We start from the raw sequence: 26,989 nt of genomic DNA on the forward strand, positions 1-26,989 counted from the left end.
TTTGAAAATACACTATTCATGTCATCAGGTTGGAGACTGCCCAGGTGCCTTTCCTCTAATTTGCACCTAACCTCAACTTGGCAATAAGTATGACCATGGACAGAGAGGTTGGTGTGGCAGTGGTAAGTGGCTGGCCACTGGGAGACTTTGCCTGCACAGCAGATGGACTGAAGGTGCTCTGTGATTGAGGATGAGGAAGACAGTAAATATACACAAGGCCTTTAGTTTCTTTTTCTCGTTCGGCCTTCAGGAAAGTAAGCAGAGGTATGTTTCAAGTTTAGTTGACATCAACCAAAGATATAATCCTTGGGTCATGTGTTACAACAGCAGTTGGTTGTCTTTTGCACATCAGTTGTTTGTCCATCTTGTGTGTGGTTTTTCATTGATCCTATTGTGTTTCTTTGTATTTACTACAAATGCCTACAAGAAAATGAATATATATATATGGTTACATATATATACTTTGATAATAACTTGACGTTGAACTTGAACTTTAAACAGACCAGGGAGAAGAGCTGTAGCTAGTCTCTGCACTGCATTGTCAGCACCATTGCTTTCGCAAGCCCTTGATTTGGAAGTTAAATTTCTACAGTTGTGGAAAATCAATCCAACAAGGTTAGAATTCCTGGTAACAATGGAAAGGTGAATTACTGATAACACTAATTCCTGCTAAAGAAAAATCCTTTGTTGGAAAATTCTATGTGCTATTCAGAAGAGCTGACTGTAAAGCTGTGAACCTAGCAACTGTAAAAATTGATAATAGTTACTGAGTATGAGAGGGTTGAAGGTACCGTGCCCAGTATTAGTAACATGTCTGTGAGTTCAGATGAATTTCTTTAGTCTGCTATTTCAAGAAAGGCCCTAACCTCGTTCATTATAATGGGTTATCCACTCTGTCAAAATATAAAAACAAGAATTTCATACAGGTGCATTAACACATTCATTACTAATATTGCCTGGTCTGATTCCCATCCCCCACATGTCTAAGGTTGAATGAGATTCCCATGGTGCTAAAATAGTTAGCAATTATAGCAATGTTTGAACCAGCATGTTAATGCAATGTTCCCTGTAATAACATACCCAACCTAGGGAAAACAAAACTCTTTTCTCACTTATTTTTCTTGCAGGGGCCAACTCATTTTAGATTCCCAACGCAGGCATGCAAAGCTTGGTGTAGAATTCCTAATGGCAAGTAGAAGGACTCATAGAGGGAAGCTATTTGCTTCTGTTCAAACAACCCTGTATCATTAATCCCTTAACACACACTCTGTCACTTTAATAGGGCATAGGGTTTGTCAGTTTAGCTATTGATGATACATTAGGGAACTCCATCACTCAAGACCAAGCCAACGGATGACTAAAAACATTGAGGAAGCAAATTGAGGGACAATTGTCAAAGAGGGAATGGAACACCGCAATAAAATATCCAGGTTTAGGAGACCAGAGTGGATATGATGGGTACAGTTTAACTGTACGGATGACATGTAGGCATCTTGGCAGCATATTTCAAAGTTCAAAGTATGTATAAATCATACAACCTTGAGATTTATCTGCTTACAGGTAGCCATAAAGCAAAAAACCCGAAAGCAGCTCTGGGATCAATTCTGGCGCTGTCTGTAAGGAGTTTGTATGTTCTCTCCGTGACCACATGGGTTTCCTCTGAGTGCTTTGGTTTTCTCCCACAGTCCATAGATGTATCAATCAGAAGGTTAATTGGTCATTGCAAATTGTAAAGTGTTGAGGCTAGGGCTAAGTAGGTGGGTTGCTGGGTGGTGCAGCTATTTGGTCTGGAAGGGCGTGTAACACACCGAAAAACTAATGAAATAAAGAAATGACTGGTAGATTAAAGTCTTTTGAGAGAGGATAAAAGTTTTTCAAACCATTGATTTGTACCTGAGGTTTGAAGAGGACAGGGTGATTGGTCTTGTGCACCAATCAGATAGGAGATGTTAAGCGGGAACAGAAGTGTAACACAGAGGTGCAGCTGGTAAAACCACTGCCTTGCAGTTCCAGAGACTGGGCTCAATCCTAACCTCATTGTGGAGTTCACACCTTCTCCTTGTGACCATGTGGGTTCCTGGAGATGCTCCAGTTACCTCGCACATAAAAGGTGTCAGTAGGTATGATGGTCATTGTGTATTGTTCCAAGTGTGAAGGTGAGTGGACTGTCTGAGGTCAGGTGTTGAAAACATAGGGCAAGCTGAAGGGGAGAAGTTATTTCTGAATCATTAATTGTCTTGTAATTTCTTCCCGATGGTAGCAACAAGAACTGAGCATATCCCAGATGGTGAGGATCTTTAGTGATTAGATTAAACAGGGGTTATTGGTCAGGGCGGACTTTGTGTGCTGAAGGGGCATTTCTGTGCTGAATGACCTTGAGATGTTTAAGAGACATTTAGATAAGCACATGAATGTGAGGAAAATAGAGGGATATGGACATTGTGTAGGCAGAAGAGAGTAGTTTAGGTAGCCATTTGCTTTCTAATTTAATTTATTTTTATTGAGATACAACATGGAATAGGCCATTCCGTCCCTTTGAGCTGCGTCGCACATCAACTCGCAACCTAACCCTATCCTAATTACAGGACAATTTACAATGCCTAATTAATCTACCAGCTGGTTCATCTTTGGACTGTGGGAGGAAACCAGAGCACTTGGAGGAAACCTATGTGGTCATGGAGAGAATGCACAAACTCCTTACTGACAGCAGTGAAGATTGAACCTGAGTCGCTGGTACTGTAGAGTGTTATTCTAATCACTACACTACCACGCAGCCCCATTGGTTTGACCCACATTGGGAGCTGAAGGGTCTGTTCCTATTCTGTACTGCTCTATTTTCTATCAGTCTATGGTTCTACTGAGACTAAATAGATTTAAGGTGGTCAGAAAGAAATTGTTACAGATTTCATGTTCAAATTATACTCACATTTATGTTTCATTTACCTCTCATGGAAAATTATGGGTTGTATTAGCTTACATGAAGCATTGCAGAGATATGGAACCCGATAGCTGAACCAGTGGGACATTCCCTGCTCTTCTCTATATGTTTATCTGGAGAACCAATTTTGGTAAAAGTTTGGAGATTCTATTTGGTGCAGTCAATCAATCCTAAGGGTGTTAAAATATCAGAATCAGAATCAGGTTTTACTATCACTGACATTTGTTTTGTAGCAGCAGTAAAGTATACAAAAATTATTGTAAGTTACAACAACAGAATTATAAAAAAGAGGGGAAAAAGTGAGGCAGTGGTCATGGGTTCATGGCCTATTCGGATGTCTGATCGTGGAGGGGAAGAAGCTATTCCTAAAGCAATGATGGATGCTGTCTTTTTGATGATGTCAATTGAAGACTTTTAATTTGCAATAGGGAGAATACGTCAAGAGGAGTGTCCTCTTTATAAATTTTTCTGGTACTTCCTTTTCCAAGCATAAACGGGACAATCCATCTTGATCTTGTAATTGTGTCCTGCAAGAAACAGAGCCCCTCTCTGCATTTGTGCTGTTTCTGTTAGTGGAACACCATTCTGCGGACTGAAAATGGACTCTAGTGGTTGTTGATCAGTTATAAGGGTAAACTCTCTCCCATACAGGTACTGGTTGAAACCAGACTCAAGGCCTCTGTCAATCTATGTGCAATTTTTCTCTTCAGGTAAGAAGACATGATGCAAAGGCTATGGAGAATTCACATCCATTTCTCATAACGTGACTATAACTATACTATAAGATGAGGCATCATACTAAGTCTTCATTGGATGATGTGGATTATAATGTGTGAATACGGTGTCTGATGTCACCATTTTCTTTACCCTCTTGGAAAGCTATCTCACATTGCTTTGTCCTTTGCCATTTCTTTCCAATCTGTAGTAAGAAGTTCAAAGAATGGAACACAGTAGCCAGGTTTGGCAGGAACCTGTAAAGTAATAGACAAATCTTAAAAAGGACCACAACTATGATACGTCTTTGGGCCTTGGAGCATCTACCACTGCTTGAACTTTCTCAGCACATTTGTGTAATACTTTTGCATCAATGGTGTGACCACAGTAAGTGATGCTTTATTTAAATAATTCACACTCGCATTGTGCTCTGAGCGCATAATCTTCTCATTTGTTTAACACAGTCTTAAGATTTTGGAGATGTTCCTTGTCACCCTCAATGGTAACAATGATATCATCCAGGTGGAAAAGCCCTTTGTGAGTGTTTATGGTGAGCAACTCTTCTTCAATCTTCATTTATAAGCAGGCCTCAGCCAAGTCTATTTTGCTGAATTGTTTCCCTCCAGACAGGTCTTCAAAGATATTCTTTCTCCTGGGCAGAGGGTATTGCTCTACCTTCAGTACTGGATTAATGGATACTTTGAAATCACCACAGATGCTGAAGGACCTATCTTTCTTGTTTATTGGGTTCACTGTCAAGCCCATTGGCTCCACTCAACAGTGGCATGCAAATTAGGGTTGTGTCTAATCAAGTCTCAGCCAATCAACGTTGGCTCTTTTGTCTTCACCACATATCAGCTAAATATGGCTTGTCTGTTGTTATATTTCACTATTATGAATGTCATTCCCACAAAAATTATCTTTTCTCCAGTATAAGTTCTTAGGTCAGACACCAGCAGGCTTCAGTTCAGTATCTTTGAAATGCCATTCAAACTCATTTTGTGGAATGACTGAAATAACAAGCCAGAGTCCAATTCCATTTTAATTAATTTGCCAATTACTTCTGGTGTAGTTCTTTTGTCTATTATTAGCTTTCAAGTTGTAAATCTCCAGGCTACCCAGTCCTATGTCACTGTCATCTTTATCAGATTTTTCATCAATAGCATGAAGATTAGTGTTCTTTTTGGAACTGCAATTTTACTTTTTATCTTTTTCTGTTCCCTGCGCAGTCCATTTATTTTTGTTTGCCTGACATGCCCTTTGCATGTGTCTGACTTTGTTGCATTTTCTGCAAGTTTCTCCTTTAAATGTACATTGGTCTAGCATCTGTATTACAATGGTAATACAATTTATGCAAAAGAGTAAACAGTTGATGTTTTGAGCTGAGACTCTTCATCAGGACTGATTAAGGATCTCAGCCCAAAACATCAACTACTCTTTTCCATAAATGCAGCCAGGCCTTCTGAGTTCCTCCAGCATTTTGTGTATGTAGTTTTGGATTTTCAGTATTTGCAGATTTTTGTGGTAACACAATTTGTTCAGCCAGGCTGGTTGAAATTTTGTTCACGCTCACATTCATTCCCAACTGCAATTCAATTTTGTCTCCCCCTGATGTTTCCATTGATACAGCACTTTCAACTGTTGTTTTAAATGTGAATTGAGCTTCTTGTAAGATTCCTCAAAGTAAACAATCTCGCATCATTAAGGCCATAACTGAACTGACAATGCTTGGATTATATGTTCAATCCAGTCACATTAGCTGTAATGGACTCCCCTGCCTTTTGATTCCACATATGAAAACTAAAGTGTTCTGTATTCAGGAATGGTTACTGTTCTAAGTGTTCCATCCTTCACAATCTCATATCATTCACAATATCAACAAAGTTGTTTTGGCTGCAGCAGTCAAACTTTTAAGCAGACTGTACCAATTGCAGTCAGGAACACTAACACTCACTTTTCATCGGCTACTTCATTTGCTTCAAAATACTGCTCAATTCACCAAGTTATATTTTGTTCAATTGAGCATGCCTATCTTTCCATTTCTGCATTTTTATTTATTATTATCATTGTTAATGAACCAGTGAATTTAATCTATTTTTTGCCTTTCAACATGGTGAACCTCCTCTGCACTGCCTCCAAAGCCAGTATATCCTTCCTCAAGTAAAGAGACCAGAACTGCGCACAGTACTCCAGGTGCAGCCTCACCAGTACCCTGTACAGTTGCAGCACAACCTCTCGGCTTTTAAAAGGGGCTTGATCCACAAAATGGATTACACTATAGATAGAATGGTCATGGGTCAATGTATGAACAGTGCTAATCTTCAAAAGTAGGCAGGAATAATCTGCAGCAAAGTCCCTATCATAGAGGCTTTTGTGGAACAGTGGCATGGTGGCATAGTTGCTAGCACAATTCTTTACAGGAATAGTGACCCGGGTTTGATTCCTACCGCTGTCTGTAAGGAGTTTCTACATTCTCCCCATGACCGTGTGGATCTACTCCGGGTGCTCTGGTTTCCTTCCACAGTCTAAAGACATATTGGTTGATGGGATAATTGGTCATTGTCAATTGTCCTGTGATTAGGCTAGGATTAAATCAGGGGTTGCTGGGCAGCATGGCTGAAAGGGCTTATTCCAAGCAGTATCTCAATAAATAAAGAAAGAATAAAAACCCACCCACCTTATATAAGCAGCATTTAAAGTTTTGACAAGTGGTGTTTTGCACATGAATTTTTTTTTTTAATATCTTTCCATAATCACCACTGACATTTATCAATAGCACGAGTGATCTGGGTATCTATTTTGACAAAGATGTGCTCGATAATATAAAGATAGGGATAATAACAATAAGGACATATAAAAACAACTATAAAATATGATTCCTTCTTTATAACATTTACGATTTGCATTCCATGCAAGTGAGTAGATTAACTTAATAGCCGAGAAATTACTATTGTTGATATTATCTGATGAATGCTCACTACATTTACATTGCGTTCTGCAGTCCTTCACTCAAACACAGGCATTTGAAAGCCTCCATAAATGCTGCACTAAAATAACAGACACAAATTCTGTCATGTGAATGTGTTGCAAGTCCTTCTGATAATATCAACAATTGTTTCCAGGGTTATGCAAGATTCGATCAAGTGTATTCTGGTTAGAAATATTCTATACGAAAACAGTGCAATCCGGGTCCCTGGCAGGGCAAAACTAAGAGGACATGACTATATTGCATGCTTAGTGTTACCGAATCTAAGTTTACACAGGTAGAATTAAGCAAGTGATTGGGTGGATCATGCTGGAATTAGATCATAAGACATCAAACAGTACAGCACAGGAAAAGGCCCTTCGGCCCTCCAAGTTGTGCTGAACCAAATAAATTAGTCATCAGGTAGCCAACTAAACTAATCCCTCCTGCCTACACAATGTCCATATCCTTCCATATCCCTCACATCTAAATATCTCAGAATGAGAATCAGATTTAATATATCTGGCATATGTTGTGATACGGCAGCCGTACTTGCGATAGATAATAATAAAATACTGTAATTACGGTAGAAAAAAATAGGGAGGTAGTGTTCATGGGTTCAATGTCCATTCAGAAATCTGATGGTAGAGGGGAAGAAGCTGTTCATGAATGTCTTTAGGCTCCTGTACCTCATCCATTATGGTAGCAATGAGAAGATGGCATGTCCTGGGTGATGGGGGTCCTTTATGATGGATGTCATCTTTTTGAGGCATCGCTCCTTGAAGAAGTCCTGGATGCTGGCAAGGCTGGTGCTCATGGTGGAGCTGAGAACTTCCTGCAGCTTATTTCGATCCTGTGCAGTGATTCCCCCCACCCACCATTCCGGACAGGGAGTCTGCCAGTTAGAATGCTTTTCACAGTACATTTGTAGAAATTCATGAGTGTATTTGATGGCATACCAAATCTCCTCAAACTCCTAACGCAATATAACTGCCTTCTTTGTAACTGCATTGATATGTTAGATCCTCAGAGAAGTTGACATCCAGAAACCTGAAATTTCTCAGCTTTTCCACCTCTGACCCCTTTATGGAGGGTGGTGTACGTTCCATCTTTTTACCCTTTCTGATGTTCATAATCAATTTTTTTTGGTCTTATTGAAAATCCCAAATTTATCTGCCTCCACCATCTACCCAGGTAGCACATTCCAGGCACCCACCACTGCCTGTGGAACACCTTGCCTCTCACAGCTGCTGAACGAGAGAAAATAAGAGAGAGAAAGAACTGAAAAATCAGCGATGAAAAGAGAGAAAGACACTAAGTCTAATAAGAACTGTGCAGACAGACTGAAGATTTCAGTCTGTGTGCAAGTAGGGAAGCCCAGTGATAGATTTAGCTTTCAATGGATTATGTTACCAGTGTGGCGTCTAGGGAGGAGAAAGATGTTATCTCAGGCAATTTTAGACTGGCATCAGAAAAGATTAAAAAGCAAATCTACTTAATCATTAAATAATCATTTTTCATGATGAATTGTCTTAGAAAAGTGTACAATTATGTCAGCTTTTATTTAACTCTGTTTGGTAGTTGATAGAAGGTGCACCTAAAAGTGGGATGAGCAGGTACTTTGGGAAGTGGGGGTAATTCAATCAAGCAACCCTTATCTTGGGGAAAAATATGTAACTTCGATTTGTGTTATGGTGAGTGGCTGGAAGGTGGAAATCAGGCAGGTAGTTGCTGGGGAAATGTAACAGATGTCTCCTAACTTTCAACTTGTCCCTGGTGTTTTTTTTTCATGGGCTCCAGGTCAGAAGAAATCCACCCCGGGGTAGTTCAAGGGAAGGAAAATAACAAGGAATGGGTGTCTGGGGACCGAAACAATGTTTGCATCCACTGTAATCATCTGCAGAATGGTTGGTTGCTTCAGTAATTTACATAATACCATTCTGACACGTTTACTTCAGTCATCAATCACCGTCGGGAGGCTTCTTTCTATTTTCTGTCTCTCTGTGTCTTGTGTTTATCTGGCCAAGCAAAAAAAGATTGATTTCTCATTGTTTCTGCCCTTCTTGTTCAACAAATATGAATTTCGCAAATGATGAAACAGCAAGCAGACTAATAAGCAGAAGACAATATGCACAGCATCGGTCTGTCTTTCATTTTTAATGAGTTGTTTCTTCCAAAAAAAAAGTACGTCAGTTTAATAGAGCTTCGTGATTTACAGTTGACTGTAAGTGTCTGATGTAGGTTAAGTTAGGAATGCTTTCTTGTTGTACATTTGATAATGGACTACCTCACTAGTGCAGGTGACAAGAGAAAAAAAAACTCAGATTTATTTACCTTCAGTCCTGTGGTGTTTCAGATGCCATTTTTTCCCCTTTCCGTGTGACAAATTGTTTGCAAGCATCGCTTGCGATGATCAAATGGAGGCATTTATAATTAAGGCTCGCGTGATGATCTCAGAGGTGAGAAGTGTCAAGATTTTGGGATAACCTGGATGAGGTGATTACCTCCCTGGAGGGACGGAGAGGGCCACATTTTAAACCTAATGCAAATTTTAAAATGTGCATCTGTGGGGGGAAGAAAATGTCATAAATGACAGGCAGTGTTTGCAAATGGAAAGGTGAGGTAAGGCGTTTCCAATGCAGGCAAAAATCAACCTCCTCTGCCTTTTGGGTCGTTAAAAAAAATCTCTACTCTGTATATGACCAATTTACGTATAAACTTCAATTATTTTTAAATTATCAGTCACTTTACCTCACTGGATCTGGTGCACAATTTGGTCTATAGTGACAATTAAGGAGTTAAACCTCTTTATGGATAATGCTCCTGTAAGAGTTTCACTAAAACAGGGAGAGTTCACTGCAAACTGCTCATCACAGGCAGCATCAAGTCAATTAAAAAAAAAACAAAAATGTCTTATTTTATTAACCACTAACAAAACTGAATTTTACAACAATGCAGGTTGGAATTGCTACCTAATTGGCTGTAAATCAATTAGCCAATAAAAATGACTGTCTGTGGCCGCATCAAGGAATTGTGGGAGAGCTGATCTGAGGGAGGACTGTTTTTCTTTGGTAATCCCAAGCAGTCAATGGCTAAAAGCCTTTTTTTTAATATCTGGATTTTCATTCTGCTTGACAGTGATCAGAGATAATGTGAAACAGGATGCACCTGGTTAAGACTTGGGCTTTGTCCCTGCAATTAATCCTGGTTGTTAAGATGGCCACTAATGATTTGAAACAGCCATCGGCAGGACTATTAGATGGAAGAGTGTCAGCCATTTTATACATCTGAGTAGCTGGGGAAGAGGGAAAGGGGAAATAAAATTGGTTTGAAATCAATCATTGATTTGTTACGAAGCTGAAACCCCTTTTGGGAGAGTTTTGGCTTAATTATACAGTGTAACATGGCTGTGCAGAGTGCTGAGACAGTGTTAGTAGGAATTCATCTCACCATAAGTGAGCCCCTTGTTTCCACATCACTGTAATAGGATGTTCCTAAAGAGAAAATGCTGGTTTCTGTTCTGTGATAAAGGTCTGTTGTTAATGCAGGAAAAGTAAATCGAGAGGTAAGCCAATCAACTCCTTGACCCATTTGCTCCTTTAGACTGGGTTATTTCCTTCTCCCCAGACACTGTGTTCTGTCTGAGTGCTTGCAGACTATAAAGGACCGTCCTTCATCCAAAACAGACTGGAGGGAAATGCAAGACAGATTGCAATGGGATCAAACAAATAAATAATATGGCAGCCATGCTGTTACAGCAGTGCATGAGCAAATTTGAATTTCTAATCCGGACACGTGAGCTCAAATTCCACCATAACAACTGGATGAGCATTGATTTCTCCAACTTCTGGTAATTTCTTTCCCTTTTCCCTCTTCTTCTATTCCCCAGTCTGGCTTCTTACCGCTTCTCCTCACCTGCCTGTCAACTCCCCCTGGTGCCTTCCTTCTTCCATTTCTCCCTTCGTCCACTCTCCTCTCCTATCAGATTCCTTCTTCTCCATCCCTTTACCTTTTCCACCTATCACCTCCCAGCTTCCTACTTCATTACCCTCCCCCACCCACCTCACCACCTTCCCCTCCCTCCCCCCACCTTCTTATTCTGGCATTTTCCCCCTTCCTTTCCAGTCCAAACAAAAGGTCTCAGCTCAAAATGTCAACTGTTTATTCATTTTCATAGATGCTGCTTGACCTGCTAAGTTCTTCCAACATTTTGTGTCTGTTGCTTTGGATTTTCATCATGGACAGACTTAGGTGTACTTCGGTGTTGGTGAATTTGAATTCAGCTTATTCAGTCTGAGATGAGAAGCAAATGCCTTCAATGGTGACCGTGAGAGAACCAAGATGATCAAAACTCCCACTTGGTTCACTTTTGTGATGACAGTGCATTGCTTTTGTCATTCTGCCTTGGACGTGACTGAAGGCCGAGGTTAAGATGGTTAACTGCACCCTGACTTGGCCAAGCAAGTCACCCATGCCATGGATAATCTGAGCAAAAAGCAGGCTGCTGGAAAGACTCAGCTGGTCAAGCACCATTTTGGTTCGATACCCTGCATCAGGATCTTGGCCTGAATTTCCTCTCCTCTGACAGATACTGCTTGACCTGCTGATTTACTCCAGCAGACTGATCTTTGTTCCTGAGTCTCTCACCACAGTCTCTTGTGTTTCCAAGGACAATTAGAGATTGCTGATTAATGCTGGCCATATCAGTGTTGTCACATTCTCTGAACAAATTGGGGAAATGATCAAAGGTCCTTTAGTTTTGATTTTAAAAGTGTTAGATGAAAGTGATTGTAACTTTGAAATTCTTGCTTCATGTTGAATCTCATGCTGCAGGTGACATTTATTTCTCTGACCCTAATGAAGAAGTGTGCCGTGCTTGCTTTATTTGTCATAGTGCTGAAACTTGCTCAGCGTGAAATTGATGCTATAAGTACCCTGCCAAAACCGAGGTCTTATCACGAGGGCAGCAAGCCATTTGCTGTACTGTTTACTTTTCCCCTCCCCCCCACCATTTAATTTGGGCATCTCCTCCCTTTCCCTCTCACTCCTGCAGAAGAGTCTCGACCAGAAATGTCGAACGTTTACTCTTTTCCGTGGATGCTGTTGAGTTCCTCCCGCAGTTTGTGTGTGTCACTTTGGATTTCCAGCCTCTGCAGATTTCCTTCAGTTTGCTGCTTACCTGTGCTGCACGCTACATGCACTTTTAACTATATTTTATTAACTTGTATATGCTGCGTGATATAGGTTTTGCCGGTAGACTGTGGCCCAGAGGAGTGTTTTGTTTGGTTGTATATATGTACAGTCAAATGACAGTAAACTTGAGCTTGAAGAACAAGTTTCTCCAAATTCGGAGTGCATCCCAATTGCCTGCACAATATTATTCTCTGATAATTCCCATATGAGGTTTTGGTCACAAACTAATCAAAGGTTTATTCCAAACTGATGAATTTTGCCTGCTCCATTCAAATGTACAAGGAGCTTCATTTCGAAATACGCTGAGTGAGTACGAATAAGTTCATCATTAATATTTGGAAAGTAGATTACTCTACCAGGGTTCAGAAAACATCCAATCTAGGGGTAGAGAGTCACAGGCAATTTTTTTCCTCTAGAGTAGCGGAGTCTACATTTAGACGACATGAGTTTAAAGTCGAGAGAAAATATTGAAAGGGAATCTGAGGGACAAGTTATTAATATCGAGGATGGTGGCTACATGAAGCAAGTTGCCAGAGGAAGTGGTTGAGGGAGGTACAATAATAGTATTTAATAAGAAGCATTTGGACATTTACATAAATCATTGAGAGGTACAGGGATTTGGGGTAAATGCAGGAAAATGGGATTAACATGGATAGACATCTTGTTGACATCACCAGATGGGCCAAATAACCTGTTCCATGCTGTGCAACTGAAAGTTCAAAGTAAATTTATTATCAAAGAACATATATGTCACTAAATACAACTGAGATTCATTTTCTTGCGAGCATACATAGTAAATTCAAGAACCATAATAGAATCATCGAGAGTCTGCACCCAACAGGACAGACAACCAACCAAAATACAAAACACAACAAACTGTGCAAATACAATAGAAAAGAAAAAAATAGCGATTAAATAAGCAATAAATATAGAGGACATGAGGTAAAAAGTTCTTGAAAATGAGTCCATCGGCTGTGGGAACAATTCAGAGATGGGCCGAGATCAGTTATCCGCACTGGTTCAAGAGCCTGATGGTTGAGGGGTATTAACTGTTCCTGAACTTGATGGTGTGAGTTCTGAGGCTCCTGTACTCTCTTCCTGATGGCAGCAGTGAGAAGAGAGCATGGCCTGGGTGGTGGGGGTCCTGTTGATGATGGAAAAATAAAGCATAGCCTGGCTGACAAACAAGAGAAAACCTGCGGATGCTGGGTATCCAAGCAGCACACACAAAATGCTGCCCTCATCTCTTTCACCATTCAGCTTCTCAACTCTTTACTTCATCCTCCCCCTCCCCCACTTTCACCTATCACCCACTACCTTGTATTTCTTCCTCCCCTCTTCCCACTTTACTCTGACTTCTCATCTTTTTTTCTTCAGTTCTGATGAAAGGTCTCAGCCCAAAGCATTGACTGTACTCTTTCCATAGATGCTGCAAGGCCTGGGTGGTGGGGTTCCTTGATGATGGAAAAAGAGAGCATGGCCTACATGTTGGGGGTCCTTGATGATGGATAAAGAAAACATGGCCCGAGTGGTGGGGGTCCTTAATGATGGATCTTTGCTTCCATTGGATAACTTGTTTCATCCCTAAATCCAGTCAATGATACGTAGCTTTGATTAGAAGTATTTGTACAAAGGCATCAGGTTTATTATTTCTTCACCAGTCTTCATGTTTTCTCTTCAGAATTTTCTGCCCTTCTCACAAATGTTCCACAATAACTGCAATCTGGTGCAGAAGTATTTACCATCTTTCATCTTCATGTGACTTGCAATACATCTTTATGACCTTGTGGCATTGACTGGTTTATAAACACAGTCTCCAGATTAGAATCACTGCTGCACATCATAGTGCCACTGAGCAATGTGTGAGAACTTAATAACTATCAATAGGAGAAACTTGAACTGGCAAAGAAGAAATTTCAGGCCATTTTTATTGAACAGAAGCGTCCATTTCCTGGATAGGTTCACATTAATCTCGCAGTAGGCTGTTTAGATATAATAGAGACACAAGAGCTGCTGGTGATGTAATGTAGAACAAAGCACAAATTGTTGGAGGAGCTCAGTGGGTTAGAAATCCTAATGTAGGATCTCAGTCCAAAATGCTGATCATCCTTCTGCTTCAATAGATGTTGTTTGACCCACCAAGTTCCTCCATGACTTTTATTTAAGTCCAGGTGTAATATTTGGTTAACTAAAAACTATTTAATAGATACAAGGACATTATCAAGAGGTTGTCCATTAGGAATTATGAAAGACCAACTTCTGGCCTATAAAACCTTGACATCTAAAAATTTCACAAACTTCCATAAATGTATGGTGGAGAGTATATTGACTAGTTGCATCATGGCCTGGTATGGAAATACCATTGCTCTAAAACAGAAAATCCTATGAATATAGTGGATATGACCCAGTCCATCACAGGTAAAGCCCTCCCCACCACTGCGCACATCACAAAATGTTGTTGCAGGAAAGCAGCACCATCATCAGGGATCCCCACGAACCGGGACATGTTCTCTTGTTTCTGCTACCATCAGGAAAAAGAGCCTCAGGATTCACACCACCAGGTTCAGGAACAGTTATTACCTCTCAACCATCAGACTCCTGAACCAAAGTGGATAACTTCATTCAACTTTGTTTCATCGTTCTTCCCACAACCAATGGTTTCACTTTCAAGGACTCTTCATCTCACTTTCTCAATATTTATTGCTTATTTATTTATTGTTATTATTTCTTTTGTTTCTACTTCAACAGTTTGTTGTCTTTTACACACTGGTTGAATGCCCAAGTTGGTGCAGTCTTTTATTGATTCTCTTATGGTTAATCTTCTACAGATTTATTGAGTATGCATGTCAGAAAATAAATCTCAGGGCACTATATGGTGATATATGTACTTAGATTATAATTTAACTTTGAAATTTGAACTTAAGTTTTTTTTCTTCTGGTCTTTAAGATAACCAGAGAAGGGGTATAACCATTCAAGGTAGACAACAGCTATGTAATGTTCACATTCCAGCATCTGCATCTTTATTTTCACTTATTGGGTCCATAATTATTGTTTGGTAAACTCTCTGGGCCATAAATACAGACTCAGAAATCAGGAGATGCAGATGTTGTAATTTGGGATCTGCAAGCAGCAGAATTGCTACACCTGCCCATTTGCCTCCTCCCTCATTCCCTTTCAGAGCCCCAGATGTAACTTCCAGGTGGGACAACACTTCTGCTGGGAATGTCTACTGTATCCATGGTTTCCTCTACATTGGGAAGATTCAATGTAGATTGGGGGACATCTCTGTCAAACACCTCCACTCCTCAAAAAACAGAATTTCCAATGGCCAGCCATTTTAATTCCTATCCCCATTCCCATTATGACATAGTGGTCTTTTGTCTCCTCTTCTGCCATGATGAAGCCACTCTCAGGTTGGAGGAGCAATACCTCATATTCTGTCCAGATAGCCTCCAACCTAATGGCATATACACTGATGTCTCCAACTTGTGGTAATTTTTCCCCACCCCTTTCCTCTTCTTCAATTCATCACTATGGCCTCTTCCTTTTTTCCTTACCGGCCTGCCATATCCCCCTAGTGCTCTCCCTCCTTCCCTTTCTTCCATGGTCACTCTCCTCTCCTATCAGATTCCTTCTTCTCCAGCCCTTTACCTTTTCCACCTATCCCCTCCAAGTTCCTGACTTAATCCATCCCCATTTCCCACCCCCTTGCTTCATCTATCACCTTCTAACCTGTACCCCTTCTCCTCCCCCTTTCTTTCCAGTCCTGACAAAGAGTATCAGCCTTAAACGTCTGGCTATTTATTCATTTCCATAGATGCTGCCTAGCATGTAAGAGTTCCTCCAGCGTTGTGTGTGTGTTACAATGAACAATCTGCTGGAGGAGCTTAGGTGGTAGAGCAAAATCTGTGGAAGGAAAAGAATTGTATGGGCACTTAAGGCAAATAAACCCAGATAAAGGCTGGGCTGGCCTGACATGTTGGGACCTTTCTGAATTCCATTCCTCTGAGTCCTTCAGAAGCCTTATGCAGGTCAATGCTGTCCGCATTTCATAGAGTTACACAGAGCTAATTTTCTGCTGAATTATCTTGGATTCAAATTTAATTTGGAAATTCTATGCTTATTTTTGCTTGGGTGTAAACATGATTGAATAATAATTTTTAGGGGTTTGATGGCCAAGAAAGAACAGAAATGGTGGCAGAGCTGAGGAGGGAGTGGAATAGGTAACATTAAATTACACAGTGCAAGTCAACATCACCGAGCACACACACATGCACACACAATACAACAAACACACACACACCACACACAGACACAATACAACAAACACACACACACACACAATACAATGAACACACACACCACACACACACACACAATACAATGAACACACACACCACACACACATACAATACAACGAACACACACACATACACACAGACACACGTGCACCACATACAGACACAATACAACAAACACACACACACACACACAGACACGCACACACACACCACACTCAGACACAGACACAATACAACAAACACACACACAAACACACGCGCGCGCGCACCACAATCAGACAGACACCATACAACAAACACACACACCACACACCACACACAGACACACAGACACACACAAACACACCAACATGCACCACACACAGACACAGACACAGACACAATACACACAAACACATATACACACACACGCACACACCAGAATTAGAATCAAGTGTAATATGACAGGCATATGCTGTAAAATTTGTTGTCTTTGCAGCAGGAATACAATGCAATACACAATGATAGAAAAAAATAGTAAATAATGAGAAGCATTGATCTTGTGGATAGTCAGAGGCTTTTCCCCAGGGCTGAACTGGCTAGCATGAGAGGGCATAGTTTTAAGGTGCTTGGAAGTAGGTACAGAGGAGATGTCAGGGTAAGAGAGTGGTGAGTGTGTGGAATGGGCTGCTGGCGACGGTGGTGGAGGTGGATATGATAAGGTCTTTTAAGAGACTCCTGGATAGGTACATGGAGCTTAGAAAAATAGAGGGCTATGGGTAAGCCTAGGTAGTTCAAAGGTAAGGACATCTTCGGCACAGTTTTGTGGGCCGAAGGGCCTGTATTGTCCTGTAGGTTTTCGATGTTTCCATGTTTTTCTATAACAATAACAGTGAGTATATATATGTATATATTAAATAGTTAAATGAAATAAATAAAAATGAGTGTTCATATTTGAACATGCACAGATTTTTTTTCTTTACATTTACTTATTAGATCCATGATTACTGTTTGGTAAACTCCCTGGGCCTTAAATACCAGACACTTGGGAAAATGCAGATGCTAAAATCTAATGCAACAGTCTGCTGGAGAAACTCAGTGGTCAAGCAGCGTCTGTGGGAAGAAATTAATTGTCAATGTCTCAGATTAAAATCCTGCATCAGGATCAAATCGTGGGCAATAACCTTTTTCCCACAAAAGCTGTATGGCCTGTTGAGTTTCTTTAGCAGATTGTTTGTTGAATTTTAACTATTAACCTTATGTGTGAGTAATGTAACTTCTTCAGGGGAAATGTTACAGACTATAATTTTTTAAAATCTGTTGCTAGTTTAGTTTATAAATTTTCATCTTCCACTCTGATCCTATGAGCATACTTACTTCTTTATCTTTTTAATACAAATTGTATTAATTTTTTACGGGTTTGCTGCCTACAATCGTGCTCTTCAGCCTCCTGACTGACCTCGCAGCTACTCGGTGCCTGAGATTCTTTTGAACTGATGTTTGTCAGCAACCAGCATCAGGGGAAGGGAATTCCAACCACTGAAGCGCTTCGAAAGGTCGGAGCTTTGCCCTGTTGGTTCGCTGCTGAGTATAAATTGAGGGCCATTGTTGAGTTCATAAATTTTCAAAATGGAATTTCTGAGGGCATTAGATTATCTGCCTGCCTAGCACGAGCATCTTGAGAATTATACTTTTGTTGAGCTCCCAGAATGTTGCAGAATACTAATAAAAATATTTCTCTCTAAAGGTAGTACTTTGAAAAACTAATGGTATTCTTTGAAAGGGTATTTTAGAAAGGATTATTTACTGATCTTAATAGAAGTTTGAAAACTACTAATTATACTGAAAGTTCCCTTTCCATCTACACCCTGCCTGCACACAACTATTTTTCATATCCCATTTCACCCTCCAACATGATCCTGGCACGGCAATGGTTAATATTATGTTGGCAGCTGCTCTCTGTGTCAAAACCACAAATGTTTCAAATAAAACTAAAAGTTACAACAGTACCAGGCAGGAATTTTCTGACATTCGACTAATCTGAAATTCAAATAATGGTCGTAAACATATGAACCTTGTCAGAATCAGGCTAAGCATCACCAGCATATGTCGTGAAATTTGTTGTTTTGCAGCAGCAGTATAGTACAATATATCATAATAAAAAGACTACAAATTACAATAAGAAAAAAAATTAAATTAAATAAGTAGTGTACTGATGCACCATCAATAACTCTCTCTGAGACGTGAAGGCGAGATATCGGCTTTTATTGACTGGAAGAAAGAACAAGCAGTAGTTGACCACCATTCTACATCCTGGAGACTGAAGGCAGGGTTCAGGCCTTGATCGCCTGGAGCCACAGGAGCAGTCAGCAGGGGGCGTGTCCAGACAGGTATATGTAGTTCACCACATGTACATGAGTTCATTGTCCATTTGAAATCTGGAGAGCAGAGGGGAAGAAACTGTTCCTAAACCATCACATACAACACGCTGGAGGAACTCAGCAGGTCGGACAGCATCCGTGGAAACAAGCAGTCAACGTTTCGGGCTGAGACCCTTCCACGGATGCTGTCCGACCTGCTGAGTTACTCCAGCGTGTTGTATGTGTTGTTTTGACCACAGCAACTGCAGATTACTTTGTGTTTATGTTCCTAAACCATTGAGTGTGTGTCTTCAGGCTCCTGTAATTCCTCCTTGATGGTAGCAAAGAAAAGGGGGCATGCACTGGAGAGGTATTTGGAGACTCATTGAATTGGTTATCCTAAATAATTTCCTTGTTTTCCAGCCTCAAAGCTGCTATAAATAAAAATGTTCCCACTTGCTGGTAGGTCAAAACTGGGGACCATAAATATCAGAGAGTTGCTAATAAATCCAATAAGGATTTCTGGAGAAATTGCTTCACCCAGAGACAAGATTGTGAGCCACATGGTTTGGCTGAAGTGAATAGCACTGATACATTTGAGGAGAAGCAGGCCAATTTCAGGACAGAGAGAGAGAGAACAAGAAGAAATTCCAATGGGATTAGTTACAATGTGATGGGAAGTTCATCTGGGGCAAAAACAGGACCAGTGTCTAATAAATTTACTGCTTGCTTCTGATCTGCAATTCCTCATAATGGAACATTGCTTGTGATCTGTGCAAATGATCCCGTTATTTATCTGGCTGCCATTCACCCCTTTGTACACTGACTGGCATTTCTTTTTGTTCATTTCTAGCTCTCTGCTCCTACAGTCCTTATTAATTAATCTTAAACAAGAAATATCTAGGTTACTTTTGAAAGAGTCTCTTGCTTTGTATCCACCACATTCTCAGGTAGAGCAAATCCAGGAAGCAGAGATTTCATTGCTGACTGGACTTTCCCTCATTTGGTAGATTAATAGAATCAGAAATCATCAGAATATTTTGTCTATTCATTTTCAGTCTTTAAATGGTTTTGCATTGAAAATCAATTCCAAGACCTTGTTCTCAGCTAATAGCAGATACTGCCAGTCCCATATTTATTGTCTATCCTTAATTATTTCTGAACTGAGATCCATTAATGAGTTAACTCCATAGTGAGTCCAATGTCTTTCATGGATCAGGATGAGTAACGTGGCTTCAGGACAATGACCATGCACCATCAATCTACAGGACATGGCACTCAGGAACTTGAGCTATGTTGTTATTTTTAATATTATTATTTTTTATAACCGTATGTTTTTTTCTGCTTCATAATTATATGTGCTGTGTGTGACTGCTTTGCCCTAGAGGAATGATGTTTTGTTTGACTGCGTTCATGTATATGTTTGAATCACACTTGAACTTAAATGTAAAAGTTGGAAAACTACTTCTGTGTAAGACAATATTGCAACAGATGGTTTTATAGACATTTGGCCATTTGATGGTCACTGTTAAACACAAGAGATTCTGCAGAAGCTGAAGATCCAGAGCATCACACAAAATTCTGGAGGAACTCAGCAGGTCAGGCGGCAAGTGCTGGTTAAAGGTCTTGGCCCAAAATTTCAACTGCTTATTGCTCTCCATCGTTGCTGCTTAACCTGCTGAGTTCCTCCAGCACTTTGTGTGAGTTCCTCTAAATTTCCAGAACTTCACTTATTTTATTTTTCATTGGGTACAGTTTAAGACTATAAGACATAGGAGTAGATTAGATCCCATATCAGGTCCTGATAAAAGGTTTTAGCATGAAACGTCAACTGTTTATTCCTCTTGTTACAAGTATCTACCCCCTTAGTAATAATGATCAGAGAGACACAGAGAGAAAATTTGTATTTACCGACAAGCAGACTTTGTTGTCTCAACTAAGAAGTACTTGGCTTCACAAACTAACTACCTGTGTGCACTCCCATTAGGCTTCCATAACCCTCCATTAACAGTCAACGAGAAGGAAAGATATTACCTGGAAAAGGAGTCTACACTGACCAGGCGATCTGTGTGGTCCCACTCCGACCTCCACACATCCACATATCGTCGGGGATCTGCACATCTGTGATGGTGGGTCTCTGGAGAGTTGTCGCTGCCTTGCATGTGAAGCTCCTTTCTTTTTTAAACACCTCCCATCAGTTCAAACGTCACATTTCCAGCCCGTTGCTTGAGGTCACCCGACCTACCTGGGTCACTTTCTTATTAGCTCTGGTCCAGGACTGCAGCTGACATTGTTGTCTGGTCTTTGCCCTCAGCTTTATCCTTATTGTTTTTTTTCCAACTCTGACAGGTCCAAGCCAGTTAAACCAGGTGTCTCGGACAGCGAGCCTCCTCCTGCAAGCATGCTACTTTACATAATATATCACTACTTGTCTGAGAATGGTCTCAGGTTTAGCAGGGCATTAGCAGAAAACTTCCTTGCACCAACATTCCATTGCTCTGACTAAATTATCCCAGAAAAGGAAATCAGTTCAAGCAGTTCACAAAATGGGGGCTGTAAGGAAAGTGCCACAAAATGGCCTCTTCCATTCCTGTTTTCTGATTGTCGTTATGTCTGGCAGCCACTCTCAGTAGATGCTGCCTGACCTGATGAGGTCCTCCAGCATTTTGTGTGTTGCTCGTGATTACTATTATATAGATCAGCTTCAAATCCAGCCTTATGTTATTGCTTCTGTTTAACTTCCCAAGCTTTGGTGGAATTTGAATTTACCTCTCTGAGTCAATGGTCCAAGCTTGGATGCTAATCCAGTAATTGAATCCTTAACTTAAGAGGTGCTGGCAAAGGTACACTGGGCTAAATTTCAGTCAGAGGAATAAATAGTCATATACAATAAGAATATAAGAAGCAAGAACAGATATTGGCTGTACTCCCCCTCCTCAAAGCTCCACAAAAATTCAATAAGGTCATGCCTGACTTGATACTTGGCCTTAGCTCTATCTTCAAACAATCCAATCCAACCCATTTTGCTCTTGGGATTTATGAAGCAGAGCTTCTGGAGTTTATTAGCAAATGGTGCTTTTTGTAAATTTATGTTCTTCTTTTTATAGTATTCAATAACAAGAGTAGCAAAATAAGTTGAACTTATACAATAACAGTATAGTTAAAATTTGTTAAGAACAGGAGAGTTAAGTCCTATTTCAACTTTGTTGTTGAATAACTGTAGCTTAGAAGAAATGTGATGATGTGAACATAGAAGTAGATAGATTGCAAAACACATTTTTTTGAAGAGACAGGGTTCAAATACACCACACTTTGAAAAGATGAGGCGTGACATTATGCATATGGACCACCACACAGTTATGAAAACATATTTAAAGAGAATCAAAATCTGGCTCCTTCCATACCAGTTGAGTCGCATCTGCTTTGGAAGGTCTGGCTCATATAAAAACCCAAACATTCCTACGGGTGGAAGTGTGACACCACTTCGTTCTGTGATATGTTGGTGGTTGGTTATGTATTTGGGAGACATTTCCGGTGGTAGATGGATTAACATGTTGCATTTCTCATTGCTAGTTTGTGCCTGATGTATGCTTCTCATGGTGTTTTAAAATATTTGCATCCATTTTATCTAGTGGTCTAGTGGTCTGCAAGAGTGGCTATTCATCTGACTCCTTGGTGGTCTGTTGAAGACTGTGGTCTGCAGATGGATTTGCACCTAAGGCTGTGATCTTTTAATGATATCTTTTATATATTAATACCTGTATATTTTTATTTATATATGTTCAGTACATTTTGGCTGGAGGAGAAGGGGTGTGGAAGTTTTGTACTGTGGGGGTTTAAGTAAGTCACGTAAACTTCTACTCCTTTGCAAATGAACTTCAAAGAAGTATCTGTCTGTATTCTGGTTCTGGAGCAGTGCTTGGTTGTAATCTCTCATGGATAACTAATAAGTCTACATCTTGACAGTCAAATGGAGACCAGGGTTCCATACACAAAATGCTGGATGAACACAGCGGGCCAGGCAGCAACAATGGAAAAGAGTAAACAGTCGATGTTTCGGGCTGAGACCCTACACCAGACATGATGAAGGGTCATGGCCCAAAATATTGACTGTTTACGCTTTTCCGTAGATGCTGCCTGTCCTGCTGAGTTCCTCCAGCATTTTGTGTGTGTTTGGATTTCCAGCATCTGCAGATTTTCTCCCGTGTGTGTGAACAGCGTTCTCTCACGTTTTAAATTATGAACCTTGGGTAGGGATTAGCAAAGTCACCACCTGGACCTCCCAACTCTGAAGACCAAACAAGTCTGAATACTTGTCACTAACGACCTGTTTCTGGAAGTATGTGTGTATTTATGCATCAAAGTGTTAAGGCCAATTAGAGAGAAGAAAAAGTTTTCCCTTAATGGGGCTTTCCTGGACTGAATTCTTTTTAAGTGCTTAACTGTTTGGAATGTCTGCCCATCCAGAATTACCTCCATCAGATCTGGCAAAAGCAAGGCATTTGTACTGTCTGGAGCAGATAAATTAAATACGAAAGGCAATGGCTTGCAAGGGCAAAGGGACTCAGTCCTCATCTGTCTGATCTTAGGTTTAATCTGCTGGTGTGTAATTAAGCAATAATGAGAAAGGAGGTATGCATTTGTTGTGGGTTTTTGTATGCCAGTGTGTGTTCTGGTATGGGGCAAGGCCAAGTGCCAAAATGGATATCGGTGCACGAAGCCCCGTAATAAACACGGACTGCAATGTTTATTATTCCCATCATCAAATTATGGGCTTTCAGCTTGTACATTTTTGTCGGTTGCACTTGGTAATTTTCCTGACTTAATACTTGTTTCAAATTTTACTGCCCTGGAGCACAAGAAGAGAAAAGAAGTCGTCCCAGGACTGAGCAAAACAGACTTAAATTGACAAAGAATAAGATGGGAGACAGGAGGGCATTCAAGAAAGACTTTCACATTGTGTGTCTGATTGTCAAGTGCCCCACAGAAAGAATTAAAACTGGCCATTACTTTTTCCTATGTCCACCCATGTATTTATCACTGACATTAGAACAGAGAACGTACAACAGTACAGCACGGTACAGAGCCTTTAGCCCACAATGTTGTGCCAGCCCTTTAACCTACTGCAAGATGAATCTAACCCTTCCCTCCCACATAGTCCATTATTGTTTCAACTATGTGCCTGTCTAAGTCTCTTAAATGTCCCTAATGTGTCTATCTCTAAAACCACCCCTAACAGTGCACTCTGTATACCTACCTCTGATACCCCACTATACTTTCCTCCAAACACCTTAAAGTTACCAAGTTACACCCCCTAGTATAAGCTCTTTCTGCTTTGGGGAAAAGACCCTGGCTGTTCACTCTGTCTATGCCTCTTATCATCTCTTAAGTCTTGTCTCATCATCCTCCTCTCTACAGTGAGGGTTCTCAGCCTTACTTCCACAGACCCCTCGGTTAATGGTAAGGCTCCATGGCATAAAAAAGGCTCGGAACCTCTGCTCTAAAGATTAAAGCCCTAGTTCTACTGGCTATCAAACTGAAGAATGTGCTAAACAGATCACTTTATGACCATTGTGTCCTAACGAAGGTCTTGGGCTGAAGTGTCATCTGTTTATTTATTTCCATAGATGCTGCCTGACCTGCTGAGCTCCCTCAGCATTTTGTGTGTGTTGCTCTGGATTTCCAGAATCTGCAGCATCTCTTGTGTTTATGACCATTGAATCCCTGCCTTGCATGTGTATTTTCAGGCGTGGCTAAGTCCTTTGCAGGTTATGCAGTTAGGACGAGGTGACATACAATGGCATGAAAGTCCTGTGGAGTATTTTCACTTCTGTAATGCTGTTGGGCCAAGCACCCTGTTCTGTGCGGCACAATATTGTGCAAACCTATTGAACTGCAACGGAGTACTTCTACAAATGTGGAAAGGTAAAATCAAAGCAACGGCCATCCTTCAGTCACATTCAATATCTTGAGCAGCCCCTCACAATATCTCCCTGTCATCCCTCTGGAGCAGAATGCTTGCAAAAGCTGGAATTCTTGAGCCTTGTGAAGAAATAGCAGAGAGGTGACCAGGCAAACGTCACAGTGATGTTGCTGGTAGAGCCGCTGCTTCACAGCTCCAGAAACCTGGGTTTTACTTTGACCTCCAGTCCTATCTGTGGGCCCACAGACCCCTTGGTTAATGGTAGGGTTCCATAGCATAAAGAAAGGTTGGAAATCCATGGTGTGTTGTTTGTACATTCTCCCTCTGGGCAGTGGGATTTTTTTGGTTGCTCTGGGTCCCTTCCAGATCCTAAAACATCCTTGGATTGGTGGATAAGTTGGTCTCTGTAATGTGTAGGTAAGTGATCGATTCTGGCAAGAACTGACGGGAATGTAAGGGACGGGATCAGTGTAGGGTTAGAGTAAATGGGGGTTTGAGGGTAGGAATGAAGTTAAGGGCACCACGTTAGTGCAAATGCTATTACACTAGGGGTGTCAGAGTCTGGAGTTCAATTCTGAAATTCTGACGCTATCTGTTGGGAGTTTGTATGCCCTTCCCTTGAGTGCATGGGTTTCATCAGGGTGCTCTGATTTCCTCTCACGTTCCAAAGACATACCGAATAGTCGTTTAATTGGTCATTGTAAATTGTCCTATGATTAGCCTAGGGTTAAAAATGTGGGTTGCTAGGCAATGAGCCTCACTGAGCTGGAAGGGCCTGTTCCATCCTTCATGTCTAAATAAGTAAATAAATAAATGCTCCATCAATATCCAGCTCAGCTAGGAATGGACTGATGAATAAAAGGCCGGACGGGGCTGTTTCCATGTTCCATGTCTCTGTGAATGTCAGAATATCAGAATAAGGTTTAATATCGCTGGCATTTGTCATAAAATCTGTTTTTTTTTTGCAGCCGCAATACATAATAAAAGCTATAAATTACAATAAACAGTATATATAACAGTAAATTAAATAGGCAGTGCAAAAATAGTGAGATAGTTAATCTACTGTCCATTCGGAACTCTGGTGGCAGAGGGGAAGAAGCTCATACATTGACCTTGTGTCTTCAGGCTCCTGTATCTCCTCTTTGATGGCAGCAATGAGAAGAGGGTATGTCCTGGGTGAGGTGGGTCCTTATTCAAAGGTCCAGTGGTTCCGTTCAATATCAGAGAATGTATAGAGTATACAACTTAAAATTCTTACTCTTATTGAAGCTTCACTTGCTGGATCCTGGGCAGGGTAGTGCCCAAGATGGAGCTGGCTAGGCTTACAAATGGAGTATGTTCATATCCTCTCCAATACATACTTGGATAAGTATGGAGTACACTTCAGAACAGGTATGTAAAACCTGTGAATAGTCACCTGCGGCAGTAGTTCTGATTTTGAGCTGTGTTCTGAGTAGGAAACTCTTAAGTAAACATATTGGGCATGTTAATAGTCCACAATGGGTAAATACCAATTTTCTGATGTTCCGGATCTTGTTTCACATCTTCCTACACAGTACTGGAGCACTAAGGGTAGTGGCAATTCATAAACACAATAGATTCTGCAGATGCTGAACATCTCAAGCAACATATACAAAATATGGGAGGGATTTAGCAGATCAGGCAGTATCAGGTGATTGCATCTGGATAGAAGCTTACCCTATTAAGACTGAGAAGTGTAGGTTCAGTTATAAGCATATTTAAAGTTACGATTTTGTTTTTGGCTTGGGGGCTATCAAAGGAAATAGCCAGACAGGAAATTGGAGTTATGGGTAAAATTATTATTTTTTATTTTATTGAAATACAGTGCAGAATAAGCCCTTCTGGCCTTCAAGCTGCACCATGAGCAATCCCCCATTTTAATCCTAGCCAAATCACAATTTACAGTGACCAATTATCCTACTAACTGGTACGTCTTCAGACTGTGGAAGGAAACCCACCCGTCCATGGCGAGAATGTGCAAACTCCTTACCGGCAGTGGCAGGAATTGAATATAGATTGCCTGCGCTGTGAAGCATTGTGCTAAACACTGTGCGGCCGTACCAGCACAATATATCAGCCCTGATATTATAGAATGCTGAAAACAGCTTGAGGAGCAATCATTTCTCCCGGTATTTCTGCCCTTACATTATAAGAGGTGGAAAGGCGAAGTTTGAAAGTAAGAGCTTAAAAATGCACTGAGCTCTCACCCAGATGCCATAGGAGTTAACAAGTTGCAACATTAACGACATCGGTTTGCTTTTTACTTAAGCCTAAATATAGGTATCAGCTAGTAAAAAGCTATTAACTCTTCTAAAACAAAAATAAAGGAAAATGTTAAAAGGATAGTTATAATCCTTTGATTATTTCTCTGCTCATACTGGTAGTATTTTCATCAAATCTTGCCTTGTTAGGACTTCAAGGAAGTCTATATCATGAAAGGAATTAGCATTTTTTTAAAAAAAATCTCACTTTGCTCCATACAGAGTGAGTTCCATGAGCTTCTTGTATAATAAAAGAAACCATTAGCTCCTGTCAAGGAATGATTAGAGATTATTATTATTGAAATAGGAAAGAGATGATAATGTCAACTCTGG

This window comes from Hypanus sabinus, chromosome 2, assembly GCF_030144855.1.
Source record: "Hypanus sabinus isolate sHypSab1 chromosome 2, sHypSab1.hap1, whole genome shotgun sequence".
In the NCBI taxonomy this organism is placed as follows: Eukaryota; Metazoa; Chordata; class Chondrichthyes; order Myliobatiformes; family Dasyatidae; genus Hypanus; species Hypanus sabinus.